At 43.6% G+C, this 18641-nt stretch overlaps 1 protein-coding gene and 1 pseudogene across 2 annotated transcripts in view; one reads left to right on the top strand and one right to left on the bottom strand.

Moving 5' to 3' along the window:
• CMTM8 (CKLF like MARVEL transmembrane domain containing 8) overlaps nucleotides 1-18641 on the bottom strand; it is a 106894-nt gene that overhangs the window by 49783 nt on the left and 38470 nt on the right. The window lies entirely within an intron of this gene.
• LOC100624759 (transcription elongation factor A protein-like 8) lies at nucleotides 4161-4513 on the top strand (annotated as a pseudogene).

Genomic DNA, 18641 nt, shown 5'->3' with positions numbered 1-18641 from the left:
TGGCATCACCAGATCCTTAACCCACTGAGTGAGGCCAGGGATTGAACCTGTGTGCTCACAGATGCCAGTCAGGTTCGTTAATTGCTGAGCCACAACTCAAAAATGAATTTTTTTTTTTTTTTTTTGTCTTTTCTTGAGCTGCTCCCATGGCATATGGAGGTTCCCAGGCTAGGAGTCTAATTGGAGCTTCAGCCGCCGGCCTACACCACAGCCACAACAACTCGGGATCCGAGCCGTGTCTGCGACCCACACCACAGCTCACGGCAATGCTGGATCCTTAACCCACTGAACAAGGCCAGGGATCAAACCCACAACCTCATGGTTCCTAGTCGGATTTGTTAACCATTGCGCCACGACGGGAACGCCAAAATGAATTGGTTTTAAAAGCACAGAGCTAACTGGAAAGGAAAATGAATGAGATAGTTGATGCAAAGGCAACTGAGTTAAGATAACCACACAAGTCAACTATACATATTTTATAGGGGAAAATATGCAAAATTAAAGATTGACATTTAAACCCTAAGTGTGGTTGCCAGTGGTGCAGACAGAAAGGATAGTGGGAAAACAATTAGAAGCCTGGCAGGGGTCAGTGATAATGTATGAACAGGTGAGTGATTTTGCCACCCTCCCCTCAACTCATCCTGTAAGCTCCAGCTCAAAGAATGCTCCTGTTCATAGCCTGCTGCACCATCTTCCTTCAACAGTTAAGGTGGCTTGTACAATAAGAAAGTGCATTTACGGGAGTTTTGTGAGGGCCTACTGGTCTGTTTTCCTAAGGAGAGGGTCAGCTTTGAGGGCCATGTCTTAATTGTCTTGCAACACCCAGTGACTCATATACTGCAAACATTTTTTGATAAAAGAACTCTCTTGTCTTGTAAAAAGGAGCTTTTCTACTTTGGTACTACTGACATTTTGGATCTAAAATTCCTCTGCTGTTGGTAGTATGTGTGTATGACAGAGGACAGGGCTGAGGGGTGGTGTCCTGGTTACTCTAGGATGTTTTAGCAGCACCCCTGCCTCTTCCCAGTAGATGTCAACAGCACACTCCCAGTTGTGAGAAGCAAAAATGTCTCCAGAAGTTCCAGCCATGGCGCAGTGAGTTAAGAATCTGACTGCAGTGCCTCAGCAGTGCCTCTGCCTCACTGCAGAGGCGACGGTTTGATCCCCAGCCTGACACAAAGGGTTAAAGTTCTGGCACTGCTGCAGCTGAGGTATAGGTGTAGGTCGCAGCTATGGCTCAGATTCAACCCCTGGTCCTGGAACTTCCATATGCCATGGATGCGGCCATAAAATTAAAAAAAAAATTTTTTTTATCTTTTTAGGGCTGCACCTTCGACATATGGAAGCTCCCAGGCTAGGGGTCGAATCAGAGCTGCAGCTGCTGGCCTATGCCACAGCAACTCGGAATCTGAGCTGTGTCTGCAACCTACGCCACAGCTCATGGCAATGCCAGATTCTTAACCTGCTGAGCGAGGCCAGGGATCGAATCTAAGCCCTCATAGATACTAGTTTGGTTCATTACCGCTGAGCCACAATGGGAACTTAAAAAAAAATTTTTTTTAACGTCTTCAGAATATTATTCAACCACTTTTAGAATGAAATCATTCCACTTGCAGCAACATGGATGGACTGAGCAATTATCACACTAAGTGAAGTCAGAAAGAGGCAAATACTATATGACCTCACTTCTATGTGGAACCTAAAATATGACAAAAATGAACTTATCTGTGAAACAAAAACAGGTATATATATACACATACACATATATTCTGAATATATTTTATATATATATATATATATATACACACACACACACACGCACAAATTCATTTTCAGATTCTCTTCCCTTACAGGTTATTACAAAACAATGAGTACAGTTCCCTGTGCTATATAGTAGGTCTTTGTTGGTTATCAATTTTACAAACCTCTCATTTACCAAGTTCAAATCTCTTCAGGTCAGGTGTAGATGCTGCTGCCTTTTCTCCATCACAATGCAGAGGCTGTTTATGTAGCCGGGGCTGCTGAAGTGGGACGTCCCTGTTCTGTTCTGTTTACTCAATGTGAAAACCAACGTGTAACCAAGCTAACAGAATTCTGCCTCATTTGTCTTGTGTGTGCCACCAGGGCAAACACCAGGCATTTCAATAACCTCACCCAGACCCTCAGTAATCACTGCAGGCTACTGATTCCCACACAAATATTTGTTTTGGAGGTCTCTCTCTACGGGGGACAAGGAGCTAAACTAAGCTTCTTTTGTTTGCAGAGATGGAGTGTAACAATCTGGAAAAGACAGAGCACTCCCATCATTCATTTCTGGCAGCTATACAAATAAAGGCACAACGGGGATGGTTCTCCCAAGGTCCGACTGGACACCCTTCCTTCTACTTCTTTTTCCCTCTGCTGCCTCCAACAACACATCAAATGTAATTAAGAAGAATATCCGTGGCTGATAGCCTACTGGGGAAAAGTACATTCACGTGGTCTCAAAATAGGTCCCTATAGACTTGTTACAAGCGAAGGGGGCCCTGTTTTACAAATTTGGCAGATACCCCTGTAACAAAGTGACCACACTTAGCAAAGCTGCTCTGGGAACACTAGTTACCAAGAGCCTCCCGATGTGATCTGATCAGAAACATAGAACCACCTACATGGCATTCTTGCTGAACCTCATCATGAGGAAACAGGCAAGCCAGGCTATGGAACATTCCAGAAGAAAACGGCCTGAACTCCTAAAATGTCAGTGTCCTAAAACAGGAAAAGACTGAGCATATTCCTAGTCTAAAGGTGACTAAAGAGACATGGAAACCAACCAAATGCAATTTGTTGATCCTGACCAATCGCTGAACAGAAGGTGGAAAGAAAGGACATCATTGGGATCTATCAGGACATAAAAGGAAATTTTTTAAGGGGAGGGATAATTTAAGAGGATAGGATTAACATACACATACTACTAGACAGAGAACAGATAACTAACAAGGACCTACTGTACAGCACAGAGAACTCTACTCAATATTTTGTAATAACCTACATGCGGAAAAAGAATGGATATAGGTACATGTACAACTAATTCAATTTGCTGTGCACCTGAAACTAACACAACACTGTAAGTCAAAAAATTAAATTATCCATATATCTTATTCAAAAAATATTTGCAAATCGAATCCAACAATATATAAAAAGAACAATCAATCAAGACTGATTGATTGTTCAGTCTTGGGGAAAAAAGGACACTGGGAATGTGACTATGAGCTGAATTAGCTATATAGTACTGAATTGATGCTAAATTTCCTCAGTGTAACAAAGGGATTGCAATTACATATGAGTATCTTTGGGCGTTCCCTTGTGTTACAATGACTAAGGATCTGGTGTCTGGTTGCTGCTATGGTGTAGGTTTGATACCTGGCCTGGAAACTTTCAAATGCCACAGATGTGGCAAAAACAAACAAACAAACAAAAAACAAACCAAAAAAAGTATTTTTGATCCTGGGAGGTACATATTAAAGTATTTAGGGAATTCCTATCTTCAATGTCATAGTGATTGAACAAAAATAAAGTACACACCCATCCACAGGGAGATACAGTCAGTGTGGCAAAATGTTAATTGGAAAACTGAAATGCAATCTACAAAATTTACACGGGTCTGAATTACTTTTTCAGTTTTCTTACAGATCTGAAATTTTTCAAAATTACAGTTGGGGGGGTGGAGAGAAAGCTAAGTATAGATCTGTTGCTATCAACATGTAATCAAGCCAGAATGCTTCAGAAATGTACCACACAGCAGGAAAAAAAGGCATGAAGAATCAAGTATTATTTTCTGCCTCAAACCTGTTAATAAGTAAACAGAGTTACTCCAAGTGTTTGCAAGCACAAATTATTTTTTTTTTTTAAATCCCTAAATCCAATCATGTTTTGACTCTGTCACATTAAGGATGAGCTGAAATCAGAAGTTTTGTGAGTTCCTGCCTTATAGTCCAGGGCCTGTTTCCCTATAGCTGCTCCCTATTGCCAGAGAAGGAGAGAAGCACCCTGGATCCTTTCAGGATTCTTGGTCTTTTAGGAGTGACCCAAATTGAGTGAGGGAAGAAGGGTGAGGATACATCCCCCCCCCCAATCCCTGCAGGATTAATTTATTCAAAAAGGAGAACAGAAACATATTCAACATGCAAAAGTCTTGTGAAGAAAAAGAAGGAAAATTACAGAATATGCCAAAGGCCAAGGAAGACTGCCCTTTGGAAGATGTACCATGGGAGGCAGAAAGAAATCCTCAACCTTCTGAAGAAGATGTAAGCCAGGAAGCTGAAGGAAACCTTGGCGCAGGGCTGACTCAGCCTAGCCAGGGATATAAAGAGGACACTCGGGTTAGGCTTTTGGACCCTGAAGAAATGATAAGAGGAGTGGATGAGTTGGAATGGCTTAGGGAAGAGGTAAGAAGAGTAAGAAACAAGTTTGTGAAGATGCATTGGAAGCAAGACATTCACACAGACGCTCTTATCCTGTGTGCTTTAGGCCTTGAAATTTTTTTTTTTTTTGGTTCGATATTAAAATCTGGGCCCTGCTGTTAGAAAAAAAAAAAATTGTGAGTTCCCTAGTGGCTCCATGGGTTAAGGATCCAGTGTTGTCACTGTAGTGGCTCAAGACGCTTCTGTGGTGCAGGTTTGACCCCTGGCCTGAGAACTTCCGCATGCCACGGGGCAGCCAAAAATTTTTTTTGTTGTTGTTGTTGCTATTTCTTGGGCCGCTCCCGAAGCATATGGAGGTTCCCAGGCTAGGGGTCGAAGCGGAGCTGCAGCCACCGCCCTACGCCAGAGCCACAGCAACGCGGGATCCAAGCCGCGTCTGCAACCTACACCACAGCTCACGGCAACGCCGGATCGTTAACCCACTGAGCAAGGCCAGGGACCGAACCCGCAACCTCATGGTTCCTAGTCGGATTCGTTAACCACTGCGCCACGACGGGAACTCCCAAAAAAATTTTTTGATGCAACAGAGTTCTCAAAAATCCTATAACTATCTCATGGATATAATAATGGGCAAGAAGACTTAGATATGTATTAAATGAATCTCAAGCAAAGATTAATCTTTGTACCATGTTAACACAACTGCTCTCAGGAGAATACAGAAAAATCTTTCCAGGAAAGACCTCCACTTCCCAGCAAGCAGTGACTATCGGCCACCTAGAATAAGACAACTAAGATTTTTCTTTTAAAAACCTTACTTATTTACAACTTAAAGTTATTTACTTTGGATTCTGGACCTGCGCAATCTGGACATTCAGTTGAGAGTTCACATAATAGTAAATTGTGTAAAAGAACAATTTGCTGAAAAAAGGGGAAAGCTGCACAGTTGGGCACGTGGTTGTTTGTAAGTGTTGGGGCAGAAAGAGAGGTAATTAATTAGTTTAATAGGGCCTCTTGGGGAGTTCCCTGGTGGCCTGACAGTTAAGGATCCCACATTGTCTCTGCGATGGCTTGCATCATTGCTGTGGGTGGCAAGGGTTTGATCTCCAGCCTGGAAACTTCTGTATGCCGCGGGCTCAGCCTAATAATAATAATAATAATAATAATAATAACAACAATAAGGCCACTTAGATAATAAAACTTGAAAACAGGTCCTTCTTCAAAGACAAGTTTCTACACCAAATGCCCTGGTTCCTTTGTTCAAATTTAGCAAGTCCATCTCTTTATGTCTAAGATCTCAAAAGACATTGAAGTTACAAGCAAAACTTGATGTATGTGCACGTACACGCCTATGAGGTGAGGAACTTTAGACTGATTTCCTTAGTTCTCAACAGACCCCTGACTGCCTCAAAACAGTAAGAGCCAATGCCTTCTGAGATCTGCTATAATCTCTGGGCTTGGGAACTTCAGGCATCCACAAGTGTACTTTTACATTCAGAAGGGCCTCTGATTCCTTATCTTCTGTTTCCAGCTCTCTCACCAATGTCCTGGCTTGCCTTTTGGAAGCTTTGTTTCATCTTTTCCTCCCTTAGCCCAGGAAATCTTTGCTCTCAGACTTAAAAACTAACCAAAAGGAGAAGTGGTCCTAAGGTAACAGAAAGATCCTGTCAAAGGCACTTGGCACCATCAACTGAACAGCAAACCAAAGCACACGATTCCATTTTGTACTTTTCCACCGCTATTTGTTCCAAGTGGAGAATTAACTTGAAAGTAGTTATTTTTATCTTTTATATGTTATTTTATTATACAGGATGATTTCTCCTTTATATAAGAAGTCAAACCTGGAAGTCTAGATTCTGAATATAGACCTTGCTACTCTTTTTAATGATTTTTTATTTTATTTTTTTATTTTATTTTATTTTTTTTTAATTTTTTTTTTTTTGTCTTTTTGCTATTTCTTGGGCCGCTCCCGCGGCATATGGAGGTTCCCAGGCTAGGGGTTGAATCGGAACTGTAGCCACCGGCCTACGCCAGAGCCACAGCAACGCGAGATCCGAGCCGCATCTGCAACCTACACCACAGCTCACGGCAACGCCAGATCCTTAACCCACTGAGCAAGGGCAGGGATCAAACTCACGCCCTCATGGTTCCTAGTCGGATTCGTTAACCACTGCGCCACGACAGGAACTCCTCTTTTTAATGATTTTTTAAATTGAAATATAGCTTACAATGTTGTGTTACTTTCAAGCATATAGCAAAGTGATGCAGGTATACATATATATATATATTCTTTTTCAGATTCTTTTCCATGATAGGATATAAGAAGATACTGAATACAGCTCCCTGTGTCCTTGTTGTTTAACATGCTATGTTATTCTTATTTAGGGAAAAAAAAATTAGGAATTAGTGACCACTCTTAATTCCACCAAAAGGAATATGAGTATATTTCCGTAATAAAATTTTCAGCACCAGAAGGAATATTAATGGCTACAGAGTACCAGCTTTTCATTTTACAAATAAAAGTACCCTGACTTATCCAATGTCACAGAGATAGCTGGTCATGAACGCAAAACTTGGAAACTCTTAAGCCAGTTCAATTTTCTCTGGAACACCACTTCTCTACATTAATGACTTCTGAAAAAAAATTTTTTTCTTCCTTAGTTTTTTTTTTTTTTTTTTGTCTTTTGTCTTTTTGTTGTTGTTGTTGCTATTTCTTGGGCCACTCCTGCGGCATATGGAGGTTCCCAGGCTAGGGGTCGAATCGGAGCTGTAGCCACTGGCCTACGCCAGAGCCACAGCAACGCAGGATCCAAGCCGAGTCTGCAACCTACACCACAGCTCACGGCAACGCCGGATCGTTAACCCACTGAGCAAGGGCAGGGACCGAACCCGCAACCTTATGGTTCCTAGTTGGATTCGTTAACCACTGCGCCACGACGGAAACTCCATCTTCCTTAGTTTTTATACTATTAATAGCAAGAACTGCTGGCTGGAACCAAAAATTTGGAACCACAATTTCTTGGAAAATTGTGTGAGCTGATAAGCAACTCTCGGTACAAAGTCATCACCGCACCTGGAGAAGCAATGCCACAGCTCCCCTGGGTCCAAGTGGGCACAAGGGGCCCCCACCCCAGATGTGTCTCCTCGCTGACCCTCTTCCCCGACCTTCACTGTCCCTTCACCATTTTCTCCATTCAACTGGCAGGTGGGAAAAAGAGGTGTGAACCTTTTGTTCTGATATGGAATCATCTGTGGAAATACCATGTTCTTAAACAGAAATTTATATTTGGCTATTGAAAATGTCCCAAGTTGCTTTTTATCCCTGTGGCTGTGAAACTACACTTTTTTCTTTTTTTTTTTTCCAGCCATATCTTTGGCATGTGGAGGTTCCCAGGCTAGGGGTTGAATTGGAGCTGCAGCCACCGGCCTACACCACAGCTACAGCAATGCAGGATCTGAGCTGCATCTGCACCGCAGCTTTCAGCAATGCCAGATCCTTCACCCACTGAGCAAGGCCAGGGATCAAACCCGTGTGCTCACAGACAATATGTCAGGTTCTTAACCCGCTATGCCACAATGGCAACTCCTCAAAGTATACTTTTTAAAAAGTTAAACCCTCAACTCTCATATAAATATACTGGAGCACATGCGAAAGCCTTTATCACATTGATGAAGGAATCAGCAGGATGACAAAGCTGGCTCAAATGAGGGCACCCAAGTGGAGGGAAAAAACCTGTGGAGAAGATAAATGCTGGAATTGATTAGAAACTCCAATACCAAACTAGTTAATGTACTACAGGGCATAAAGATTTACCCTTTAGTCCTTTTCTACCTGGGAGAAATCATGTTTTAATTGGACAAAAATCATTTGCAACTTATTAATATCAGCCTGCTTTCATAGGCCCTATGAATGATACGTTATTTTTTATATTTTCAAATGGTTGAAAAGAATCAAAAGAAAAGTATTTTATGACACCTGAACATTATATGAAATTCAAATGTCAATGCCCAAAAGTAAAGTTTTATTGGAACACAGTTGAATGATTTTTTTTTTTTTTTGGTCTTTTTGTCTTTTTAGGGCATGTGGAGGCTTCCAGGCAACTAGGGGTCCAATCAGAGCTGTAGCCACTGGCCTATGCCACAGCCACAGCAATGCCAGATCTGAGCCACATCTGCGACCTATACCACAGCTCACAGCAACGCCAGATTCCCAATCCACTGAGCAAGGCCAGGGACTGAACCCACATCCTCATGGATGCCAGTCAGGTTCTCTAACCACTCCAGTTGAATGCATTTGTTCATGTGTTGTTTACAGCTGCGTTCACAATACAACAGAGTTTAGTAATTACCATAGAGACCAGAGAGCCTGCAAAGGCTAAAATATTTACTAGAATATTGGATGATCTTTGGTAGGCTTGCTAGACAACGTTTCAGCAGCATACTGAAAAGGCACCTAGTAATCACTTTTTGCCTTATTTTTTTTTTTTTTTTTTTTTTTTTTTTTGGTCTTTTTGTCTTTGTTGTTGTTGTTGCTATTTCTTGGGCCGCTCCCGCGCCATATGGAGGTTCCCAGGCCAGGGGTTGAATCGGAGGTATAGCCATCGGCCTACGCCAGAGCCACAGCAATGCGGGATCCGAGCCGCGTCTGCAACCTACACCACAGCTCACGGCAACGCCGGATTGTTAACCCACTGAGCAAGGGCAGGGACCGAACCTGCAACCTCATGGTTCCTAGTCAGATTCGTTAACCACTGCACCACGACGGGAACTCCTGCCTTATTTTTAAGATTTGGATAAGTTTCCTTTAAGATTGTCTGCCTTTCAACCAGTTTATGAGGTTTCTCCCCTTGAGTCAATGACTCCTATAGTAGAAAAACCTATCCCTAGTCTAAGAACAGCCAAGCTATGTAGAATCCTGGCATTCCTATGGTTCAACCAAAGTACTCCAACTTGTTTACAAAATTCAGGGTAACCTAAGCCAGTATTTTCATTGATTTAAACCAATGCTCCCTTTGGAAATCTTCTCCAAAAAAGAGTAGAAAGAAGAGACACTTACCTTTGGAAATGGTGCCCTGACACTCTCTGACCCCATACTCTATGTCGAGGACCAAGGACTATTCTCCACGTAAATACCCCAGACTCTCTGAGTGAACCCAAGATGGCCAGGTGATGAGGGGCTGGCTGACAGGGAAGAGCAAATGTGACATAAAAATCAGGATTGTTCTCATTTTATAAGCAGAAGCTGATATAAGGAAAGTTCCCAGCTAGGGTTTCCCTAGAAACAGACCAAGATTTCTGGGGGGAAAAAATTAAGAGAAGGAAAGATTTCAAAAGGCAAAAAGTCACGTGTCTAGTGCATGTCTCATAGTCTAGATCTTCCAATAGTCAAAGTTTTTAGTTCGAAGATGATCGAGATTTTTTGTGGGGATTCTATGAACAAGGAGCACTGCCAATGACCAAGACCATGCTGGAGAACATAAACCAGACCTCTTTACCTTCACCCTGGGCTTCCTCAGCATCTTTGACTTTTACAATGTTATTCTTATCCAGGACTCCTTCATAAATACACACTTCAAGTGTATAAATTAGTACCCGAACCATTCCCCCTAAATTCTTCCCACACACAGATCTTATTTTCCTACACACAGGCCTTAATTTTAAACCATCAAAGCCCCCCGAGTTTCAAGAACCTTTTTTTCTCCTTAACTACCACAAGCTGGTAATTAAATGTTCCTCCAGACAAGGCTGGTGAACAATAGAAGAAATTGTTCTTTCACCATCACCATTTTGCACAAGACGCTGAAATGACACTACTGTATTGCAGATGGATACAGCAGCCTGGAGCGTCCACCCTGGGAACAGACAGGGCTGGGTGAGGTCACCCTTTATTCCACAAAGGGAGTCTTAGTCACCAAGGTTGCTTCATAGAAGAGAATGGCCTGGTTAAAAGTTCAAATTCAGACAGTGTCCATTCAAGGTGAGTAAGTGGTATGATCCCCCTTCAAAAGCAGACGGCAACTGAGGGGGAGGGATAAATTAGGAGTCTGGGATTAACAGATACACCCTACAATATATAAAATAGATAACCAACAAGGACCTACTGCATAGCAGAGGGAACTCTACCCAATATCCTATAATACCCTATATGGGAAAAGAATCTGAAAAAGAATGGAAATATGTACATGTATAACTGAATCACTTTGCTGTACACCTGAAACACAACATTGTAAATCAACTACATTCCAATGTAAAATTTTTTAAAAAGAGTAAAAAAAAAGTAGAGAACGATTTTCCTAAAATCACCTAAAATCACTTTTTACACTAGCTCATAATTGGGGGGGGGGTGGTAATCTTTGCCCAGTGGCTGGAACCCAAATCTTCCAGAAAAACAACCATTTTTTGAGAGCAAACACATGGGGGATGAGTTGAAAAGGCACCCTCATGAGGCTATTAAAATAATGAAAACCTGGACAGAAGTTGGGCTGCTCTGCTGCCCTCTACTGGCAGGGTCAAGGATCAACAACACACAAAGCGCCCAAGTGGGCACACACCCCTCTGTTCCTCTGTGGCTGAGTCATGTCCTACTCCTCCTGAGAAAAACCTGGGTGAGAAAAGCAGGGGCTTCAACCCATGGAACCTCAAATCCAGTAGGAACACCTGAAGCAGCACAGCTCATTTTGCAACTACAGAGCCCTCAGAGTGAAGCAACCCTGCAGTCCCAGGAGGTCTTCAAAAAAACGAAAAATAGAACTACCATGTGATCCAGCATTCCCACTCTTCAGCATATATCTGGAGAAAACCGTAGTTCAAAAAGATGCAGGCACCCCAATATTCACTGCAGCCCCATTTAAAATAGCCAAGACATGGAAGCAACCTAAGTGTCCACTGACAGAGGAATGGATATATATATATATATATATATATATATATATATACACACACACAATGGTATATATATACAATGGAATATTACTCAGCCATAAAAAGAATGAAATAATGTCATTTGCAGCAACATGGATGGACCTAGAGATGATTATACTAAGTGAACTAAGTCAGACAAAGACAAACATCATATGATATCACTTATATGTGGAATCTAAAGAAATGATACAAATGAACTTATTTACAAAACAGAAACAGACTCGCAGACTTTGAAAACAAACCGGTGATCACTAAAGGGGGAAGGTTCAGGGAAGGGAAGGATTGGGAGCTTGGGACCAGCACAGGCACACTATGGTATATGGAATGGAGGGTCAATGGGAACTGTATAGCACAGGGAACTCTACCCAATATTCTGTGATAACTTACATGGGAACGGATATGTGCATGTGTATAACTGAATCACTTTGCTGTACAGCAGAAAGCAAAACACTGTAAATCAATTATACTTCAATAGAATTTTAAAAAACCATGCTCCAGGAGAATATGTGATCTTGCTAGTAATAGGCAGTAATCAGGGCCAGAATGAGAACATGTTGCCATCTCAAGGAAGTGGCAATGGGAAACCCGATTCTCACAAAGGGAAACAGGTTCCAACTGAGCAGGGCTGAATAAAAACACATGAGAATATGTATGCACAGCCCATCTTTCCTTCAACTACATCACTGGGCCCCCACTCACTGCAGATACACTGCTGATGAGGGAGACAACCCCGCTCCCAGGGGCTAAAGAGTGAGGGAGAGCCAGACAAGTGAACCAGCAATTCCAGTGTAAGCCTGTGGCCATGTGAAGAGAAGAGTCCTAACCCATTCTAAAGCACCGAGGAGGGGCACTGGACCCAGACCCAGGCAGTGGGGAGATCTCTGATGACTTCCTGAAGGAAATGACACCTGAGAGAAACCAAAAGGATACTGGCCAAGTCAGGTCGGAGGGAAACCCATCCCAGGCAAATGGAACAGTGTGTGTGGAAAAAGCAGGGAGGAGAGAGCACAGGGCTCTCTAGAAGCTGGAGGGCCAGTAGAGCTGGAGCATGGATAGGGTTCAGGGGTATATAACCACCAGGTAACAGACAAGGCTGGGAAGGAAGGCAGCTCCTGGCCACAGGGAGCCTTGTAGGTCACAGGGGTCTGGATGGTACCTGCAGGCCACAAGGACCTGTAGAGGAGCTTTGGGGAGAGGAGGCAGGAGCAGGTCTGGGTTTGGACTTCCTCCATCACTTGAGGCTCCAAGGAGGTTCCTCAAAGAGCAGTCATCATTCCAGGCACCAAGAAATTTAAGGTGTAACAAAGAAAAAAATAATTTTTGAAGCAATTCATAGAAAAGAGGGTACTATATGATTTCAGAGATGATACAAAATTGATATATCTATACTAACTAGCATATATCACTCAGTTGTGGTAATTGTTACTATAACTTAATGCCAGCTACAAAGGTAGGGATTCTATCTCTCTTCTAGGCTACTTCCTTACTTCTTTTTTTTTTTTTTTTTTTTTTTTTTTTCGTCTTTTTGCTATTTCTTGGGCCGCTCCCGCGGCATATGGAGGTTCCCAGGCTAGGGGTCCAGTCGGAGCTGTAGCCCCTGGCCTACGCCAGAGCCACAGCAACGCGGGATCTGAGCTGTGTCTGCAACCTACACCACAGCTCATGGCAACGCCAGATCCTTAACCCACTGAGCAAGGGCAGGGACCGAACCCGCAACCTCATGGTTCCTAGTCGGATTCGTTAACCACTGCGCCACGACGGGAACTCCTACTTCCTTACTTCTGAGGTCAATGCCTGGACCTGAACAGATGCTCAAATCCTTGCTGAATAAATTACTGTTCACTTTACAGAAACAGTTTTCTTTTTCTTTTTCTTTTTTTTTTAAAGAATAGATGCAATACCTTTATTTACTGTTTGCAAGAGCACACGGGAGACAACGAAGAAAACAAATGGAGGAGTCTGCTCTCAGGGAGCTTGTCTGCTGCCACACTTTCTATATAGGTTCTCTTCCTACTCTTTTCTATAGTCTTATGAGGGAGGCATTGCTCCCATTTTGCGGAGTTCCCGTCGTGGCGCAGTGGTTAACGAATCCAACTAGGAACCATGAGGTTGCGGGTTCGGTCCCTGCCCTGGCTCAGTGGGTTAAGGATCTGGTGTTGCCGTGAGCTGTGGTGTAGGTCGCAGACGCGGCTCGGATCCCGTGTTGCTGTGGCTCTGGCATAGGCTGGCGGCTACAGCTCCGATTAGACTCCTAGCCTGGGAAACTCCATATGCCGTGGGAGCGGCCCAAGAAATGGCAAAAAGACAAAAAAAAACAAAAACAAAAACCCAACTAGCATCCATGAAGATGCAGGTTTGATCCCCCGGCCTTGATCAGTGGGTTAACGATCCGGCATTGCCCCAAGCTGCTGCATAGGTCGCAGATGCAGCTCAGATCCTGCATGGCTGTGGTGTAGGCCAGAAGCTGCAGTTCCAATTGGACCCCCAGCCAGGGAACTTCCACATGCCAAAGTGCAGCCCTCAAGAAAAAAAAAGATTCCAAAAAAAAGAAATTTGACCACAGCTTGTAACAGTAAGTGGCAAAACTGGAATTCAAAACCATACCTGTCCAGGAGTTCCCATCGTGGCGCAGTGGTTAATGAATCCGACTAGGAACCATGAGGTTGCAGGTTCGATCCCTGCCCTTGCTCAGTGGGTTAACGATCCGGCGTTGCCGTGAGCTGTGGTGTAGGTTGCAGACGCGGCTTGGATCCTGAGTTGCTGTGGTTCTGGCGTAGGCCGGTGGCTACAGCTCCGATTGGACCCCTAGCCTGGGAATCTCCATGTGCCGCGGGAGCGGCCCAAGAAATGGCAAAAAGCCAAAAAAAAAAAAAAAAAAACCATACCTGTCCAGAAGTTCCCTGGTGGCTTAGCGAGTTAAGGATCCAGCACAGTCACTACAGTGGCCAGGATTGCTGCTGTAGCACAGGATCAATCCCTGGCCCAGGAACTTCCATACATCACAGGCACAGAGAAAAAAAGCAACAACTAGAACTTTCTGACTCTGGACACCCACCTGACTCCAGGCCATGTGACAACTACATGACCTGTGACAGCGCAAAGCAGCTGGAGGACACCAGCAGGAGGAAATAAATGACTTGGGGGTGCGTGGTGCAAAGCTGAATCCGGGAAAGTTTCTCAGTGGAGGTGGCATTTGGAAGCCTCAAAGGATGGTGAAAATTTTGGAAGTGAGGAGGAAGGGCATTCCTGGGGGGAGGGAACAGGGAGAGGAAAGGCCTAAAAGTGGACAAAGTGTAGGACACATGCCAGTCAGGAAAAAGCAGGCAAGGCTGAGTTTCACTGAGCTCCATGTCTGAGATGAGTAGACTTTGAAACAGATGCAGTGCTAGCCTATTAGGAAACACGAGGCATTGCTCACCTATGGAACCGCCAGAATCCAAAGGTTTCATAACACCATTGCTGAGGCAGTGGGGAAACAGGCCTCTCAATCACTGCTGACAGGACTGCCAAAGGGCACAGCCTTCATGGAGGGGAGATGTGGCAACAGCCACCAAAATGAGAGGTATTTACCCTGATCCAGCAACCACACTTCAGGGGATCTACCCCACAGATACCCTGTACAGGGAAGCACGACCATGAATAAACATTCTCACGCACTGAGCACAGCTCACCAGCAGCAGAGTGGAAGCCAGGGCCTGACAAGAGGAGCCTCACTGAATCCACCACAGCGCCTCTACCCAGGAATGCCAAACAGCTGCCCAGGCATGTGGGCCAGGGGTCGCTGGGTTGTCCATACATAGAAAAATGAAAATAGACAAACATATCTCAGGAAAGAGGAGCTGTGTCTAGAGATTGTTACTTTTAAGTTTAAAAGAGGTGGGAAATAAAGATATTCGCTTCTAAAAAAATAAAATTCATACCAAATAATAATCAACAAATTAAATGGAAGGGGAAAAAATTAAAAAGATACTTGCTTCTATCTGCCTAAAGAAGTAGTTCTCAACTTTGAAACAACTTTGCCCCCAGAGGCACTAGATAATACCTGGAGACGTTTCTGATTGTTACAAAGCAAGTGTGAGCTTCTGGCATCTAGTGTGCATGCACGGGATAGTCTCCCCCACCCCAACAAGAACCACCCAGTCCCAGATGTCAACAGCGCTGAGGCTGAGACAACTTGGCCTAAAGAAACAACAGAAGGGGAGCTCCCTGGTAGTCCACCCAGTTAAGGATCCAGTGTTGTCACTGTTATGTCACGGGTTCAATCCCTGGCCCGGGAACTTTTGCATGCCACGTGCATAGGGCCCCTCCCAAAAAAAAAGAAAGAGGAGTTCTTGTCGTGGCTCAGCGGTTGATGAATCCGTCTAGGAACCATGAGGTTGCGGGTTTGATCCCTGACTTCACTCAGTGGGTTAAGGACCCAGAGTTGCTGTGAGCTGTGGTGTGGGTCGCAGACGCGGCTCGGATCCCACGTTGCTGTGGCTGTGGCGTAGGCCAGTGGCTACAGCTCCAATTCGACCCTTAGCCTGGGAACCTCCATATGCCATGGGTGCAGCCATAGAAAGAAAAAAGGAAAAAAAGACAAAAAGACAAAGTTTCCAGATTCATTCACTTCCTGGATCCAGCCATGAGCAGCCCTAGGGAGACCCCCATTCATCCCTGTATGACAGCTTGCCAGAACTGGCACCCTCCCTGTTTCACTTCCAGCTATGTGGCTTTCGATAAGTCACTTAAGTTTTCTCAGTTTCTTCATCTGATTAAGCGAAATGCCTAATGATTTGTCCATAAGTGAGTTAAAACAAATATGCATCTCCACCCAAATTCATTTTTGCCTCTCACCTCCCATTTACCCCGTGGACTGCCAGCAGAGAATCAAAAAGGAGTTCACATTGTGGCTCAGTGGAGACAAATCTGACTAGTATGATGAACATGAGGATACATGTTCAATCCCTGGCCTCGCTCAGTGGGTTAAGGATATGGTGCTGCTGTGAGCTGTGGTGTAGGTCGAAGACGCAGCCTGGATCCTATGTTGCCGTGGCTGTGATGTAGGCTGGTGGCTGCAGCTCCAATTCAACTCCTAGCCTGGGAACCTCCATATGCCTTGAGTGCAGCTCTAAAAAGACAAACAGTAATAATAATAATAAATAAATATTTTTAAGAAGAAAATCAACATCATATTCCAGGCCTCCTTAGCCTTTTCAGAACTTCTCAGTCTTGAATAGCATATGGGGCCTCTTTAAAGTGAAAATAATTCTTACAACAACCCTCAGGGATGGCTAAATCATGTAATGTCAGCATGAACAAGAACTAAATGCACATCTTATACTGATAATTTCTCCACATTGAATAAGCCAAACCAAATTTGCAATTAAATAGAACACAAAACCACAAATCCAATAAACTTCAAATCAACAACACTAGTTATTTTTCAGAAGCAAGATTTTATGAAACTAGACATTCTTTGCAACTCAGATATGGTACTGACAGCAGTACGTCAATTCTTTTGTGTTTACCATGTCATGTCATCTGCTGTATCCCGGGTGACAATACAATTCTCCAGTCACTTAACTCCAGCTGCTGCAAGCCCCTTAACAAACTTTGGCATCACTTGGCCTCACTTGGTTTAACCAGACTCTTATATAGTCAGTCTGCTTGCTCTTTTGTCATAAGCCCTTGATGTATGACTACAGCTCAGTGCCAAACACAATCACAAGTGTCTGCCCTGAAGATGCCTGGCAGCCCTTGGGCATACTTAGACCATCCAAAACTTGTTCAGAAAGTTATACAATTTTTTTTGTACATTTCTGAAAATGCAAACACTGGCTCCAGCCTAAGAAATCCTGCCATATTAGATCAGAACTAAACTCCATATTCTAGCATCAAAGTCCTCTAAATTTGGCCTCAGACTATCCTGTTTCACATACTAACACATTTTAGAAGCAGCTTAAGTTACACATACCTTATATTTACCCACATATGATTGGAATTATAATTATTTTGAATGAATTTATTTGCAAAAGAGTTGACATCTGAGAGTTTCCTGGTGGCCTAGCGGCTAAGGATTCAGCATTGTCGCTGCTGTGATGGAGGTGGTTTGATCCATGGGCCAAAAATTTCAGCATGCCACAGGCATGGCCAAAAAAAAAAAAAAAAAGTTGACATCTATACAATATTGATGCTTCCTATTCATGAATATAGTATAGCTTTCCATTTTTTCAGATCTTTATCTTTTAACATAGTTTCACAGTTTTGCCCTATAAAGATCATACATAGTAAGGTCTTTTGGTTTTTTGGTTTTTTTGCTGCATGTGCCCAGAGCATGGAGAGTTTCTTGTGCCAGGGACTGAACCCTCACCACAGCAGTGACATTACCACATCCTTTAACCACTAGTCCACCAGGGACCTCCCCATATATAGTAAGTTTTAAAAATTCTATTAGTAAACTATTTTTTTTCCCCTTTTTGTGGCCACACATGAGGCACATGGAAGTTCCTGGGCTGAATCAGAGCTGCAGCTACTGGCCTATGCCACAGCCACAACAATGCCAGATCCAAGCCACATCTGTGACCCATGTCAAAGCTTGCGGCAATGCCGGATCCTTAACCCACTGAGCAAGGCCAGGGATTGAACCCAAATCCTTGTGGACACTCTTAACTAATGACAGTTTGATTTCTTTCTAATCCTTATATTTCTTTCTTCCTTTTTTTTTTTTTCCTTTTCCTACTGCACCTGACACATATGGAAGTTCCCAGGCCAGAGACAATATCTGAGCCCCATCTGCAACCTATGCCACAGCTGTGCCAACACCAGATCCTTAACCCATTGTACAGGGCTGGGGATCAAGCTGGCAACACCAGAGACAAGTCAGATCATTAACCCACTGCGCCATAGCAGGAACTCCTATTTCTTATTTCTTTTTGTTGTGCTACATTGGTTCGGGCCCCCAGTATTAATGAGGAATATAAATAATGATAGTGATTTAGAAGAGAATGCTTCTAAAGGTTTTTGGTTTTTTTGTTTTGTTTTTGTTTTTGTCTTTTAGCCATTTCTTGGGCCACTTCCCAAGGCATATGGAGGTTCCCAGGCTAGGGGTCCAATCGGAGCTGTAGCCACCGGCCTACCCCACAGCCACAGCCACAGCAACCCGGGATCCAAGCCGAGTCTGCAACCTACACCACAGCTCATGGCAACGCTGGATCCTTAACCCACTGAGCAAGGCCAGGGATCGAACCTGCAACCTGATGGTTCCTAGTCGGATTCGTTAACCACTGAGCCACGACAGGAACTCCTAAAGTTTCATTATTAAGTACGATGTTTGTTGGAGGT

The sequence above is a fragment of the Sus scrofa genome, chromosome 13 (genome assembly GCF_054392235.1).
Source record: "Sus scrofa isolate SSC_HxYL_T2T_F1_AM1 chromosome 13, Sscrofa_HxYL_maternal_Yorkshire_Landrace_v2.0, whole genome shotgun sequence".
In the NCBI taxonomy this organism is placed as follows: domain Eukaryota; kingdom Metazoa; phylum Chordata; class Mammalia; order Artiodactyla; family Suidae; genus Sus; species Sus scrofa.
The sequence above is the reverse complement of the archived record's forward strand: the minus strand, read 5'-3'. Positions and strand labels throughout refer to the sequence as shown.